Genomic DNA, 14,959 nt, shown 5'->3' on the forward strand with positions numbered 1-14,959 from the left:
TTATTATTATTATTATTATTATTATTATTATTGTTGTTGTTTTCTATCTGTATGAATATCTTGTCAAATCATTACACATAATCATAAATCAATTAGAATAATATGACAATGTATTCAGTCATGTTCTCATACTCTGTCATCTAAAGGCAGAAGGCATTGCCTGAGTGATTGACAGCTGATATTATCCAATCCATTCACGTTCAGTTCTAGGGCAGTGGGCCAATAAGAAGAGCACAAAGGCGGGGCAAGCATTGGAGGCTTTTCTTTTTTGTTTTACTCTGTTTTTTTCTGTTTTACTCTGTTCCTGTTTGGCGCTTTAAGGTGCAAAGATGCATTCTACATAAATGTCTCCTAAATCCGCACACGCGGTGAGGATTTTGCTGTGAAAACAGTGAACATACAGCACCCGCACAAATGCTTCCAAATATAACGATACACGAAATGAAATCAAAATCGCGACACTCAGATCTCGACACACCCCGTGACTACCTTGCTCGTACGACATTACGAGCACTGCTCCGTTTAAGCCCTTACAATATGCATTTAGCCGGGAGAGCTCGCACGGAGCTCTTAGTAAGGGACCGTCTGAATGTGTCAGGAATATCAAAAACAAAAACAAATTAACCCCACTTGACAACAGACAACAGCAGAAACATTGCCAATGCTGTCAAAGCGGCCGAATTTTCACCGCATATACAATGCTTTGCTCACACTGTTAATGTGGCTGCGCAGAGAGGGATGGGCGTTCACTAGATGCCCCGACTCCTCTGCAGAGTAAGGAAAGTTGTCACGTTTTTTCACTGCAATGATGGTGTTTCTGAAGAATTTTTAACTTAAATCAAACGAGTTTGGTATTCTTGTGAGAAATAAGTTGTTTATTTGTTTAATCTTTACTTGATTTGTGGTTTGCAGCACAGGCATTAAGCCTCAGTGTGAAACAGTAGCCAAAAGGTAGGTAAAAGCGCAAACTTTTCTGTAACCGTGCTGTGCGCTTTCTGTTTGAACCTTTGGGAGTGCTGACTGACAGGTGCGCGATGCGTGAGGTCAGGAAACACGACGAAGCTTTCAGTTAAGATGAACACAGTTTCTATAGTTATACTTTATTTAAAGATAAAGGTATATGGCTCTGCATATAATCAATCTATCTTGCCGGAGTTTATAGCCGTTTCGCTTTACTTCAGGACACAATAATGCTGCTCTGAAGGTCTAATCGCTGTTTTAAGTTATCCAGAGCTGGACGAATGTACAAATCTTGAATATCACAATAGTATTAAATATTACAATTGTAACAACACAGACAGAAACACTTATGCACAATCGATACCCAGCTGATTCAGTCGTTTATAAGAGGACCACGCTTCTTTTTTCCTTGTCAACATAAAGGCAGTGAGGTGCGCCTTGTTTTCGGCCCCTTGTTCAACTGGAAGGCATACTTAATTTGCGGGACGATAACGTATAACCCATGCCTACAGACACATTTTGCCAAAGGAGCAAAATGGAAAAAGAATATTGCTGTTTAATACAGACGTGTTGATGCTAAACCAGCGCTTATGTTGACCTTGATCTGCGTAATAAATGCAACAAATAGGCTTTACTTTTTATTTTACAGCTTATAAAGCATGTACGCAGATTAATGCAATATCATATTTAAACAACAAAACTGTTTACAAAAAGTCTACACTTGAACCGCGAGGGAGAGAGAGGAAACCATATATCAGGACATATTCTTTAAAATAATGATTTCTATTAAAAATGTAAAAGGTTTTGTGATTATAATAATACAAGCGGGGCATTAAATAAATGCATATTTTTCGTGGAGCGGGCAATTTGAGGAAGTCAGCTATTTTTATTTGACGGAAGAAAAAAACATATGATTGGAAAAAAGCAGCCTATGCCAGTTATTAAAAAGTATCAGTCAGTATTTTCGTTTTGTAATATAAATTATTATTTAAGTGAAAATAATTTAGGGCAGTCCTATTTATTTTATTCATTTTATTTAGATTATTCTGCTCTTCTGTGCTAAACCCTGCAGGTGCGTGAAGATGCTCTGTTGTTCTGTTCCGTTATTAAAATGCACATAAAAAAATCTGTATTTTAAAATGCAATATTTAATGTGTCAGACACAAAATAGACACATCAATTTGTTTAATATAAAATTAATAGTAATCTGACCAGTTAACCGTTAATAAACGATTAATGAGATTAACCAAAATTAACGAAATGAGCATCCCTAGTAGCTATTTAATTTACTTTTTTATGTAAGAGAACTTGAAAAAGAATTTTCAACATGCTTGAACCATCTACACAATGGAGTTTAGTTCTGTTTGGTTTTTCAGCAGTATTTTGTTACAAAGAAAACAAAAGTGATATAGCTTTGGCTATTTATTTATTTCATATATGGCTATTTATATTGTTAATAATTAGTTAATATTGTTCTTTGATGTTTAGTTTATAAAGATTTTTCAAATGTTATTTAATAAAAAAGTTTTAAAAATCTTTTTTCCCACCCCCCACGGAAAAAAAAAAATCGTGATACGAACCGAATCGTGGGTCAAAAATCGTGATACGAACCGAATCGTGGGTTTGGTGTATCAGTACAGCTTTAATTTTTTAAAGTCGCTTAGATAAAACTTCGGGTGCATATGCGACCAAAACGGTCGAGCCCTAGCATCTTTACTTGTTATTTCCTCATAATAATGATAAAATAAGGAAGTTATCATGTATCACAATACAAATTACAGTCAACTCCAAACAAACTCTCGTCTCCTCCACCAGCTGTGGGGAAAAGCCATTATAATGACACACATCACTCTGCCTATTCATGCCAGAGTCCCGTGGAAAAAGGTAATTGACAGGTGGTAATTTGAGTGTAACTTTATTTACTTATGGTGTTTAGTTATGGGTAAAGCAAAGACCATGTGGGTCAGCTAGTGAAAACAATAGGCTACAATTAATTAATTTGTTATGAATTAATTGAAATTTAACAACCACCACCCCCCGCCTACGACGACAATGCCATCATTCATCGCAATGTTTCACATTAGACATCATATGATGCCAAATCCGTTAACATCGCCCAACTCTAGCAAGCACACAGTGCACAATAGCAAAAATGCTATTGCACAGGGCGTATAAGCAGCACGTAAAACACTTGCGTCCATTAGTAAATCATTCAAAAGATGTGCCTCTCAATGCAAAAAAGTAAATGTCATTGTAAAATGCCTTTAACGTTATTTGTGAATTTGTAAATAATTATTGCGAACTCCAAGTATTGCATGATAATTTTTCCCCTTTACTGATTATATTATATTATTGCACATTTCTAGAATCTACCATCTTCATTAGTGTTAAAGTGTCTCCGTTATCTTCTAAAGGCGCTTTAATAAGCAAGAGCTCAAGTGGATGGAGATGCATGTCATGGTAACACATTTTATCAGGCTGACACCTGTGACAAATGTGCTGTCTGCATGCCAGCGAGTGTTTCTGGGTAACTGAGGTGAAGCACGGCAGTCGGCAAACACTCGTTCACATATCTAAACACACATAAACTTACATACTTACAAGGCAATCACATGCTGCAGCTCGCTTCCTGAAATAATTAAGAGGCCCTTCTGATGCGTAAACAAGAGCACTGGTGGAGGGATGAACTTTCTTGAGCACCAATTCCATATTTAATTCAGATACAAGAAGAAATGCAGAACTAAATTGAGTGTTTAGTAACATCAAGGTATTTTAAATGATGTTTTTTTTAAGGAAAACGTAGTAAAAATAGTAAATAAAAAAAAACAAAACAATCAAAAGCTAAATTTTCAGAATCATTCCTAATAATTCTAATATTATGATTTAGTTAGAAAAACTGGTAACACTTTATAATAACTACACACTATAAACCATTTATTAAGCATTAGCATCTAGTGAATTTATTATTTGTTAAGCATTAACTCTATATTAATAAACGTTAGTAAACAGTTTACAACTGCAGCTACAAATGCTGTATTCTTGACTTACAACCACATGTATAATGTGCTTAATAATTGTACTTTCAAACTTTGTTAACGATTTATTTTTCATTACTAAATGAAGTATTGCATTATTTACAAACCAGTTGTATTTAAGAGTAGTTGGAGGTTTTATTACATTATTCAGAATGAGTTAGTAAATGATTAATAAACTATTGAAATCAAGGTTTATACATCTTATTATTCAGGCATATGTTAATGGTTACTATGTATGTTAACAAATGCTTTATTAACTCATTCATGCAGTTTTGTGAAATAATCTAAAGTGAGGACTATTGATGCTTCATAAATCCCTTATAAATGATAATTAAAGGTTTGGTATCAAATGAACAATAATCATTGCAATCTTATCTAAAAAGTCAAATTATTGTAAATATTAAACATTGCTGAAAAACAGAAGTGTCAAAATACGACATAAATATGTATAAAACAACAATAATATAATAATTTTACAATATAAAAAGATGCAATGTTTAAACTGTACAGTCATTTTATTTTAGATCAGGTTGCACAGATTTACTTTTCATTTGATACAGTTTGATTTGTGTATCTACAAATGAATAGAAATGAATAATGTTGTTTATGTACTTCTTTCCTTTTTAGAATTTAACTGACTCTTTAATTGTCATTTATAAGGCATTTATAAAGCAAGAATAGTCTTCACTTTAGATTAGGTCACAAAACTGGATGAAGTTAAAATAAAAAAGCATTTAATAACACATTAGTTAACTATAAATATATGCCTGAATAATAAGATATATATATATATATATATATATAATAAATGTTGATTTCAATAGTTTATTAATCATTTACTAAATCATTCTAAATGATCTTAAAAAAAACACCAACTATGCTTAAATAACTGGTTTGTAAATAATCCAATACTTTATTTAGTAATGAAAAATAAATCATTAACAAAGTATAAAAGTACAATTATTAAGCACATTATACATATGGTTGTAAGTCAAGAATACAGCATTAACAGCTGCAGTTATAAACTGCTTACTAACATTTATTAATGTAGAGTTAATGCTTAACAGATAATGAATTCACTATATGCTAATGCTTAATAAATGATTCATAGTGTGTAGTTATTATAGTGTTACCAAAAAACTTAATGACGCTTAATTAATAATGCTTAATAATAGCTATTACCTGAATCAAGTTCAAAGGAACAGCATTCAATAAAATATACATCATCTGTAATAGTACAAATGTATTGTTATATAAATCATTTGTTTGTTCATTTTCTTTTTGGCTCAGTCCCTTTATTAATCAGGGGTTGCCACAGCAGAATGAACCGACAACTTATTCAGCATATCCTCTTACACAGCGGATGCCCTTCCAGCTGAACCCCAGCACTGGGAAACACCCACACACTCTTGCATTCACTCAAACTCATTTAATACGGGTAATTTAGCTTATTCAATTCACCTATAGCGCATGTCTTTGGACTGTGGGGAAATCTAGAGTACCTGGAGGAAACCTACGCCAACACGGGGAGAACATGTAAACTCCATACAGAAATGTTAACTGACCCAGCTGGGGCTTGAAACAGTGACCTTCTTGCTGTGAGGCAACAGCGCTAACCACTGTTCCACCGTGTCGCTGTTATTTGAATCAATTTAACTAATTTAGAATTTACTTAAAAGTTTTTGCTTGATAAATATATGCATAATGGAGGGTTTAATAAGAGGATGGATAGATGGATGAATGGTGATTAAATGAAAGAACAGGTCACAAAGATGTAAATAAAGATGGATGGGCAGATGGAAAGACTGATGGATGGGTAGATGGAAAGACTGAAGGATGGGTAGATGGAAAGACTGATGGATGGGTGGATGGAAAGACTGATGGATGGGTAGATGGAAAGACTGATGGATGGGTGGATGGAAAGACTGATGGGTAGATGGAAAGACTGATGGATGGGTAGATGGAAAGACTGATGGATGGACTGATGGAAAGACTGATGGGTAGATGGAAAGACTGATGGATGGGTAGATGGAAAGACTGATGGATGGACTGATGGAAAGACTGATGGGTAGATGGAAAGACTGATGGATGGGTGGATGGAAAGACTGATGGATGGGTGGATGGAAAGACTGATGAATGGGTAGATGGAAAGACTGATAGATGGACTGATGGAAAGACTGATGGATGGGTGGATGGAAAGACTGATGGATGGGTGGATGGAAAGACTGATGAATGGGTAGATGGAAAGACTGATAGATGGACTGATGGAAAGACTGATGGATGGGTGGATGGAAAGACTGATGAATGGGTAGATGGAAAGACTGATAGATGGACTGATGGAAAGACTGATGAATGGGTAGATGGAAAGACTGATAGATGGACTGATGGAAAGACTGATGGATGGGTGAATGGAAAGACTGATGGATGGGTGGATGGAAAGACTGATGAATGGGTAGATGGAAAGACTGATAGATGGACTGATTGAAAGACTGATGGATGGGTGAATGGAAAGACTGATGGATGGGTGGATGGAAAGACTGATGAATGGGTAGATGGAAAGACTGATAGATGGACTGATGGAAAGACTGATGGATGGGTAGATGGAAAGACTGATGGATGGGTAGATGGAAAGACTGATGGATGGACTGATGGAAAGACTGATGGATGGACTGATGGAAAGACTGATGGATGGACTGATGTAAAGACTGATGGATGGGTGGATGAAAAGACTGATGGATGGACTGATGGAAAGACTGATAGATGGCTGGATGGATGGATGGATAGATGGATGGATGGATTAAAAAGTGGATGAATAGTGAGTGAATGAAAGATGGATGGATGAAAAACAACTGGTTAAAAAAACTAATGCATAGACAGATGGAAAGACGGATGAATGGATGGACGAACGGATGGACAGACGGACAGATAAACGGACGAACGGAGGTTGGATAGATGGACAGGGGAAATGGTGGATGGATGGACGGATGGACAGATGAACAGACGGATAACTAAATGGATGGATGGGAGAAATGATGGATGGAGGGATGGACGAATGGATAAATAACTAAAACGGATGGATGGGTAAAAAATGAATGGATGGATGGACAGACGGACGGATGGATAATTAAAACGGATGGATGGGGAAATAATGAATGGATGGATGGACAGACGGACGGATGGATAATTAAAACGGATGGATGGGGAAATAATGAATGGATGGATGGACAGACGGAGGGATAGATTAAAAAGTGGATGAATGGTGAGTGAATGAAAGATGAATGGATGGATGAAAAATAACTGGTTAATAAAACTAATGCATAGACAGATGGAAAGACGGATGAATGGATGGACGAACGGATGGACAGACGGACAGATAAACGGACGAACGGAGGTTGGATAGATGGATAGGGGAAATAGTGGATGGATGGACGGATGGACAGATGAACAGACGGATGACTAAATGGATGGATGGGAGAAATGATAGATGGATGGATAGATGGACAGACGGACGGATGGATAACTAAAATGGATGGATGGGGAAATAATGAATGGATGGATGGACAGACGGACGGATGGATGGATAACTAAAATGGATGGATGAGTAAATAATAAATGGATGGATAGATAACTAAAACGGATGGATGGGGAAATAATGAATGGATGGATGGACAGACGGACGGATGGATAACTAAAATGGATGGATGGGGAAATAACGAATGGATGGATGGACAGACGGATGGATAACTAAAATGGATGGATGGGGAAATAATGAATGGATGGATAGATAACTAAAACGGATGGATGGGGAAATAATGAATGGATGGATGGACAGATGGATGGATGGACAACTAAAATGGATGGATGGGGAAATGATGGGTGGATAGATGGATGGATGGATGGATGAATGGATGGATGGATGGATGGATGGACAGGCGGTTGGATAACTAAAATGAGTGGATGTATGGAGGCAATAATGGATGGATAATTGTTATTTATTATTATTATTATTATTATTATTATTATTATTATTATTATTAATATGCTGCACACACACACACACACACTGATGATAATAGTTAACGTCTTTTAACAACAAATCGTCATAGTAAAATGGTTTTTGATACAAAATAAATCAGCTTTGCATCACAGAAATAAATTACATTTGAAAATGCATTCCAATGAAACAAAACAGCCGTTTAAAATTGTAATAATATTCACAATATTTGCATTTTTACTGTAATAATCATTAAATAATTGCCACCTTGGTGAGCATCAGAGACATCCAGTAACTTATTCAACATTTTTAAACGTCAAGACTGAAACAAACACACCACCAACTCCCCAACAGACCAGAATCCAGCCGGAGCTTCAAAATGACCAATAAAAAGAGGTTTTAGGAGTCGACAGCAGGACTGATGGCGGTGCTGCAGAGGTCGGGTGACGTGTTTAGAGAATTCTGGGTCTAGCTGACCTTGAGAACAAGAGTCAGTAAATGTGTGCAGATCTGCCAACAGCTGTTCCTGATCTATTTGGGTACCTGGACACACACAGCAGAGGACTATAGGATATTTCTCCTGAGATGACATACACTTCAACACCTACCGAAGCTGACTGAACATGATCCTGCAGCATCATTTCTGGGTCATTAGGGTGATTTTAAAGGGACAGTTCACACTCTGCTATCCGATCAGGAAAAACAAAAAAACAATGCAAAAAGTGACCAGGTGTAAACAAGGCATGGGACGATAACCGGTTTCAAGGTTTACCGCAGGTTGAAAAAGTATCAACCCAGGCTCATTGTGGAAACATAGTCCCGCGGACGTTTCTGGAGACCGCGGAATACGTCCCAGCGGGTACGTACGGCTGCAGTTTTTGTTTTTGCGAATCCGCGAGAGGCCGCTGTTGTGCGCTTTTTCGCACCTCAGACGCCTCTCGCCAGTGCGGCTCGCGCCCGCGCTGTTCTCGCGTGAACCCACCAGAGGCCGGTCCGACTGACCAAATGATTGTCTGCGTGACCGGCCAATCGGCTGACCTGCCCTCCTTCTTCCCTGAACCTAACCAATTTTACCAATCGACCCGGCCGCCCGCTCGCTACCCTAAACCCGAGCAACAGTTTACAAAAAGCCATTCAAAAAAAGAAAAGCCCTGATTTATTTATTTTTTCTACCGCATTTTTGGATTTCACCGCGTTCTCACCCTGTTACGAAACTCGTTAACTTAATATTTGGGATTCTGTTTTTGTCTTACCTGATTGCTGGAATAGATTTTCCCCGGACTCGAAACCGATCGCCGTGGTCAACTCCTCTCTGCATCTCGAGCCTCCCGACGTACACGGTGAGCTAAGTGGACAAACGGGTTACAGCGGGGTAGCCCTCCACAAGGAGGTAAGCGGTCGGTAGAGAACAGCTTCACACCGCCACTTAGCGTTCGCTTGAAAAAAATCAATGTAGCCGTACGTACCTGCCGGGACGTATTTCGCTGTCTCCAGAAACGTTTGCGGGACTACGTTTTCAGAATGAGCTTGGGTTGAAAGTATTCAAATTTTCCGTCATTATTATGTTTTTTTTTCTGTAGGTGTTTTTTTCACGACTATAGCATATTTAGCTGGTTATATAATTTTCAACAAAATGGGCTCATGTTGAAAAAGTATCCCTATATGCATTTCTGGAGACCTCGAATTATATAGCCAGAAGCACATTTCACCTTTAAAACGACTGCTACAGGGCAGTATATAATACCTTGATGACTGCTCACAGGTACCTCCGTATTGACAGCTTTCCTGCTGTAACCAATTTGTCCAGTTAGTTTGCCATGTGCATCAGCAGAGAGACGAAGAGAGGAGTTGACCACAATGAAGGGGTTCAAGTCTGGCGGTGGAAACAGGTAAAACAAAACAAAAGCCAAAAAATAAACTAGTAAATAACAAGGTGAAAGTGTGGTCAAATCTGAAAACGTGGTAAATATCAGGTGAGGGCTTTTCTTTTTTTGGATTGGTTTTGAAAACCTTATCGTTGGGTTTAGGGAAGGAGGAGGGTGGGTCAGTCAGTCAGTCAGTTGATAGCGGCCTTTGGTAGATTTACGCGGGAACAGCAGGCATGAATGTCACTAGCAAGGGAAATCTGAAAAAGCATACACAGTGGTCTCTGGTGGATTCGCGAAGCTCTTGGGATGTATTTGATGCTCTCCAGAAATGTATATGGGGTAAATTTTTAGAATGAGCATGGGTTGACTTTTTTTAAATTTAAATAACAAGATATTTCCTAAACAAATCCTGAAAAAGCATTGACTGCCGTATGTCAACAAAATAAATAAATAAAAAAACAAACATGTATTTTGAACCTGACTCCACCCAAGGATCACGTATGCAAATTAGCAAATATTTTAATGAAGCAATGCCTTATGGGCATATTAAAAACAAAGTGTTTTTCATAGTGTTTTTTTTTGTTTGTTTTTTGTCTGTCAAATGTAAGCAGTTCATCAAGATTGCAGTTTTCCTCCAAGCTACAGCAAAAGGAGATGCAGCTCGCTGACTTTACTCAATGACTGCTATAGTATAATTGGTGGCTATGCAGCAGAAAGATTTGGCCTTGTAAAAAAAAAAAGAAGCAAACACCAAGCCAACTTATACCATGAATCGCAGAGCTACCAAGAGTTGAGAAAGGAACTCCACACCCTCAAGAAAAGATACAATAGGTCTACTGAAGAAAAGAAACTAGGGCTGCGTCCGAAACCGCATACTTTACTATACAGTACGCTAAAATCCGTATGAGAGCAGAGTAGTATGTCCGAATTCATAGAATTTGAAAATCAGTATGCGAAAAGTATCGGATCACTTACTACTTCTGGCGAGATTCTGAAGTGCGCATCCCATGTACGCTGCGCTATCCCATGATGCCCCGCGAGAGAATTCATGAATGAGAGTGAAGCGACGCAACTGACGCAAGTAGGTCATGTGACCATGACAAAATGGCGGATGTAGTACGTCCAAATTCCATCCATACTTTTCACATTCATACTGTATAGAACATACTTTTCTAACGACCGAATAGTACTTTTAAATTCAAATGCAGTACCTACTGAGTAGTAGGTGGTTTCGAACGCAGCCTAGGATTAGCTGAACTTTGAAACATCTTAAGGAGAAGGGTGGCTATCCTTTAGGGTGCAGAAGAAGAGAGAGAGAGCTAGAAAGTGTGCTGCTTTCTATGGATGCACCGATCACGATATTGGATTGGATATCTGTTCGATATTGCATATTTTTGCTGGATTGGGTATCAGTCAGCTGGTACCGATCCAAATCTGATCTTGCGCTTGCGCTATATTCTGTATAATTTATAAGTCACCAAAAGCCATAAAGGTAGCCTATTATAAGGCACTAGAAAGTTGTCATGCATGCCTACTATATCCTAAATGTTCTGACACCATTCTACAGTTTAATGTGAACAAATGAATAATCACGTGCTTAAATCCATGTTCAGTTCAGCGCTTCCCGCCTCTGCACATGTCAATCATTCTTCATTAATTCACAATTCAAACTGCGTGTTGCATTCATGACAATTTGAAAAACTCTCTCCAAGACTATTTGTTCCTGTTAACAGGGCCGGAGTTGGACTCCTTTTCAGCCCAGGAGTTTCAAGCCTTAGACCGGCCCATCTCAGTGAAATATCTGAATAAATATTCTGTGCTAAATTCCTTATAGATATCCTTTATAACTGTGGTCACACAAAGATAAAAATAAAATATGTACACCTACATAAGTAACCCAAACAGTGTTCTATGTCTTAAAACAAAAAATAAATAAATAAATACTCAGGTGAGGTTCGAACTCGGGTCGGCGGCATCGTAACACAAGATTTATTACTGTAGTGAAACATCTGATTTTCATTGAGCAGGTGTACTATTCATTAATATTAATTATTCGAATTTCTATTATCACTAAGGGGCTGCTGTTTGGGGTCGAATGATAGTCACCGCATCATTAACCTCCAGGCTGCATTTTGCTCACGGGGCTACAAGAAAATGAATAAAAAGGAGTGGAGCTGCAGAAAAATAATGAATAAAAGTGGTAAGGCTATGGTCAAATAAATGAATGAAAAAAGTGCAACTGCTGAGAATGCAAGCAGCTGGGGACAAAAAAACGGACCTCGCGGCCAAAAAAACAGGAATTCTCCCAGTCCTGCCGATTAACCAATCCGGGCTTGCCTGTTAATATAAGTAAACATTGAAGAAATTAATTTAGTTTTGCATTAAATGGGTTCATTTTGACCTGCAACAAGGAGTTCATTGCTGTTTCTTAATCATGTTGCGCTGTGTCTGTCAAACCAGCAGATCGCATTTGCAACACTGGAGTAGATAGGGTTATTACCTGCTCTTCACACACAAAGTAAGTCTACCTGAAACTTTAAATTAGAAAAGCCCCAATAATACATTGGACAGATCCTCAACGCACTGATTTCGTCTCTTTTTAGCTGCTGTTTTGGAAGTGTCCACAAATACCGGAGGCCTGCCCCTGTTTCTCAGTGACGCTTCATTTATGCAACGGCTGCGCAGAAGCGACATGCGCATCACCCTAACATTATTCTCATAGTTTATGTTCTCTCTTCCTTCCGACTGAGTTTATTCTTCTGAGGGGAATACTTTAGGTGCAGTAATAGTTTGTAAAGCCTGGCTCATTGTGGTCAAATTAAATTGTAATTAAATTAATGCAAGTGAATCTGACGGGCGCAACATGGATTGTCTTTAAAAGAAAATTATGTAGCCTAATATAGGATACTCTGAAACTCTGGATATTTCACTGTCATTATATTTATTAATATTTTATTTAACAGACTTGTTTGTTAGTTTGTGCGCTGACGCATATAAGCCGACCTTGTTTTAAACTTCACCTCAAATCTTCGTTTATTTTGTAGATAACTGACCAACAAAAAATACATAAAATTAGTTATATAAGATTTTTCAGACATGCTTTCAGTTTCAATCTCACACTTTAGCTGAGGGAATGTTTAAGTAAGGGTGCTTTCACATCTGTAGCTTTGTTCATTTGGTCTGGACCAAGAGCAATAAATGATACATTGTTGCATTTTCTGCCGTCTTTGAGTCGTTTTCACACCACACTGCTGGCTTTGGTCCGAACCAGTTGAAAAGAACCAAAATGCAGTCATCTGACAAAACCCACATCACTCATTGGCCAGATGTTGTTAAACACAGTTCCTGAACTGCTAATATGTCGCTTTTTACTATGGAGGGACAACTGCGCTGACTGATTGTCTCCCTGCTTTAGACTAACTATACATTTTGAGAATGAAGCGTGGCCGCAGCTGGAAAACAATGTTTTAATGCATCGCTCGTCACTTCAGGACGAGGCGTGAATTAATTTTGCTAAACTGCCTAGTGTCAACAGCCCCAAAAGATATGTTATGCTCCAAACCAATCACTAACAAGCTTCATCTTTTCAGATGCTAGCAAAAAAAAAAAGGTCTAGGTTTTTGTAACTCAGAACAAAAAAACATTTGCTCACAGAGTCTCCACAAATATTTATGAGGCTCCAATCAGTGCACATTGCTGTAATATTTCACAGTAAATCGTGTCAAAATATTTCCATTTGTGAAATATGTCTGGAAGCGGCCCAAGATAATTCTGTTATATTTACTCTAGCCGTCTGCCGACTGCTCTTAACCTCCTTAACAGTTAGTGCTTCTTATCACCTTTCCCTACAAGCACCGGCAGGGCCACATTTGACCAAAGCTCTTCTGTTTCTAATCACAGCCCTTAACAAGTCTGCTTAACGCCACTCCACCTCCGCTAACCTGTGGAAACCAAGCAGGCCGGACAGCGTTTACCGCTTGGGATTTACAGCCGAGTTTTTAATGCTCCAAACATCCGTAACTCACACTTATACCACCCAAAATAAAGCAGAGGGGCCAAGAGGTGCAAGATAAACATTCCTTCTTTGAACATTATTACTGTGCTCAAATGACCTCTTCAAACTATTACTTCTTCATATACTGTAAAAAATGCAGGGTACCTCTCATATGTCTCAACACAAATCGTTCAAGATAACTCACAGTGCTCAATACAATTGCAACCCAGACTCATTATTGATAAGTACCATTATTGATAAGTGCCCAAGATAATTATCTGGTAATGCAGACAACTTATCCCCAATACAGTGACAAGCCCAGAGCATTTTTGAGCCCAAGGCAAATGAAATTGACACACACCCAAATTAAGATGAGGGACGTCACAGCTACTGACAAAAAACTTAAAAAAAAAAAATAAATATCGGCAACTATTATATGGCTAATTTAAAGGCCAAAGGCTTACATTTTCAGTTACAAATGGTGTACTGATGTTTTGCTTTTATATTTTACATTAGGCTATTATTTAGGCATAAACATATCTAGATATAGTAATAAACATACTGTTTGTTTGAAAACTCTCTGTTTTTGTTATCCTTACTACAAATTTATATGAGCAATAATGCTGAGGAGGGCCTTACAATATTTTCTGTGGGGGAAAAGGTTGGGAACCACTGCGGTAGACAATCAAAAAATATATACATAGCTAAAGGAGGCTAATAATACTGAGCTTAAAATGGTTTAAAAATTTAAAAACTGCTTTTATTCTATAGTTGAAATAAAAAAAAAATTAGAGGGCTAATAATTTTGACTTCAACTGCATATGGTAAATTACTTCAACCTTCAATTTATTAAGAAAGCATCTGTTAAAAACATTATTGAAGTGTTAGCATGAAAACTGACTCATCTTGTTAGCGAACATCACGCACCTGAGGAACTGAACTCGTTTTAAAACACAACTGAAATGATCCTGCATCAATCTGAACAGTCATGATCTGCAAGCGCCTCCTCAATCAACGCATTTTGATTCAGTTTTTGCAGTTTTTGCTACAAAATGAAAATTCCCAGATGCTGTGAGGTCGAATAAAACACTGAGGTGAACTGTTGCTG

General features: G+C 37.8%; 1 protein-coding gene and 1 pseudogene across 1 annotated transcript in view; one reads left to right on the forward strand and one right to left on the reverse strand.

Moving 5' to 3' along the window:
* adamtsl3 (ADAMTS like 3) overlaps positions 1-14,959 on the reverse strand; it is a 403,073-nt gene that overhangs the window by 351,939 nt on the left and 36,175 nt on the right. The gene's annotated exons all lie outside the window — the stretch shown is intronic.
* On the forward strand, positions 5,956-6,807 carry LOC147843050 (uncharacterized; annotated as a pseudogene).

The sequence above is a fragment of the Danio rerio genome, chromosome 7 (genome assembly GCF_052040795.2).
Source record: "Danio rerio strain M-AB ecotype USA chromosome 7, GRCz13ab, whole genome shotgun sequence".
NCBI classification, from domain to species: Eukaryota; Metazoa; Chordata; class Actinopteri; order Cypriniformes; family Danionidae; genus Danio; species Danio rerio.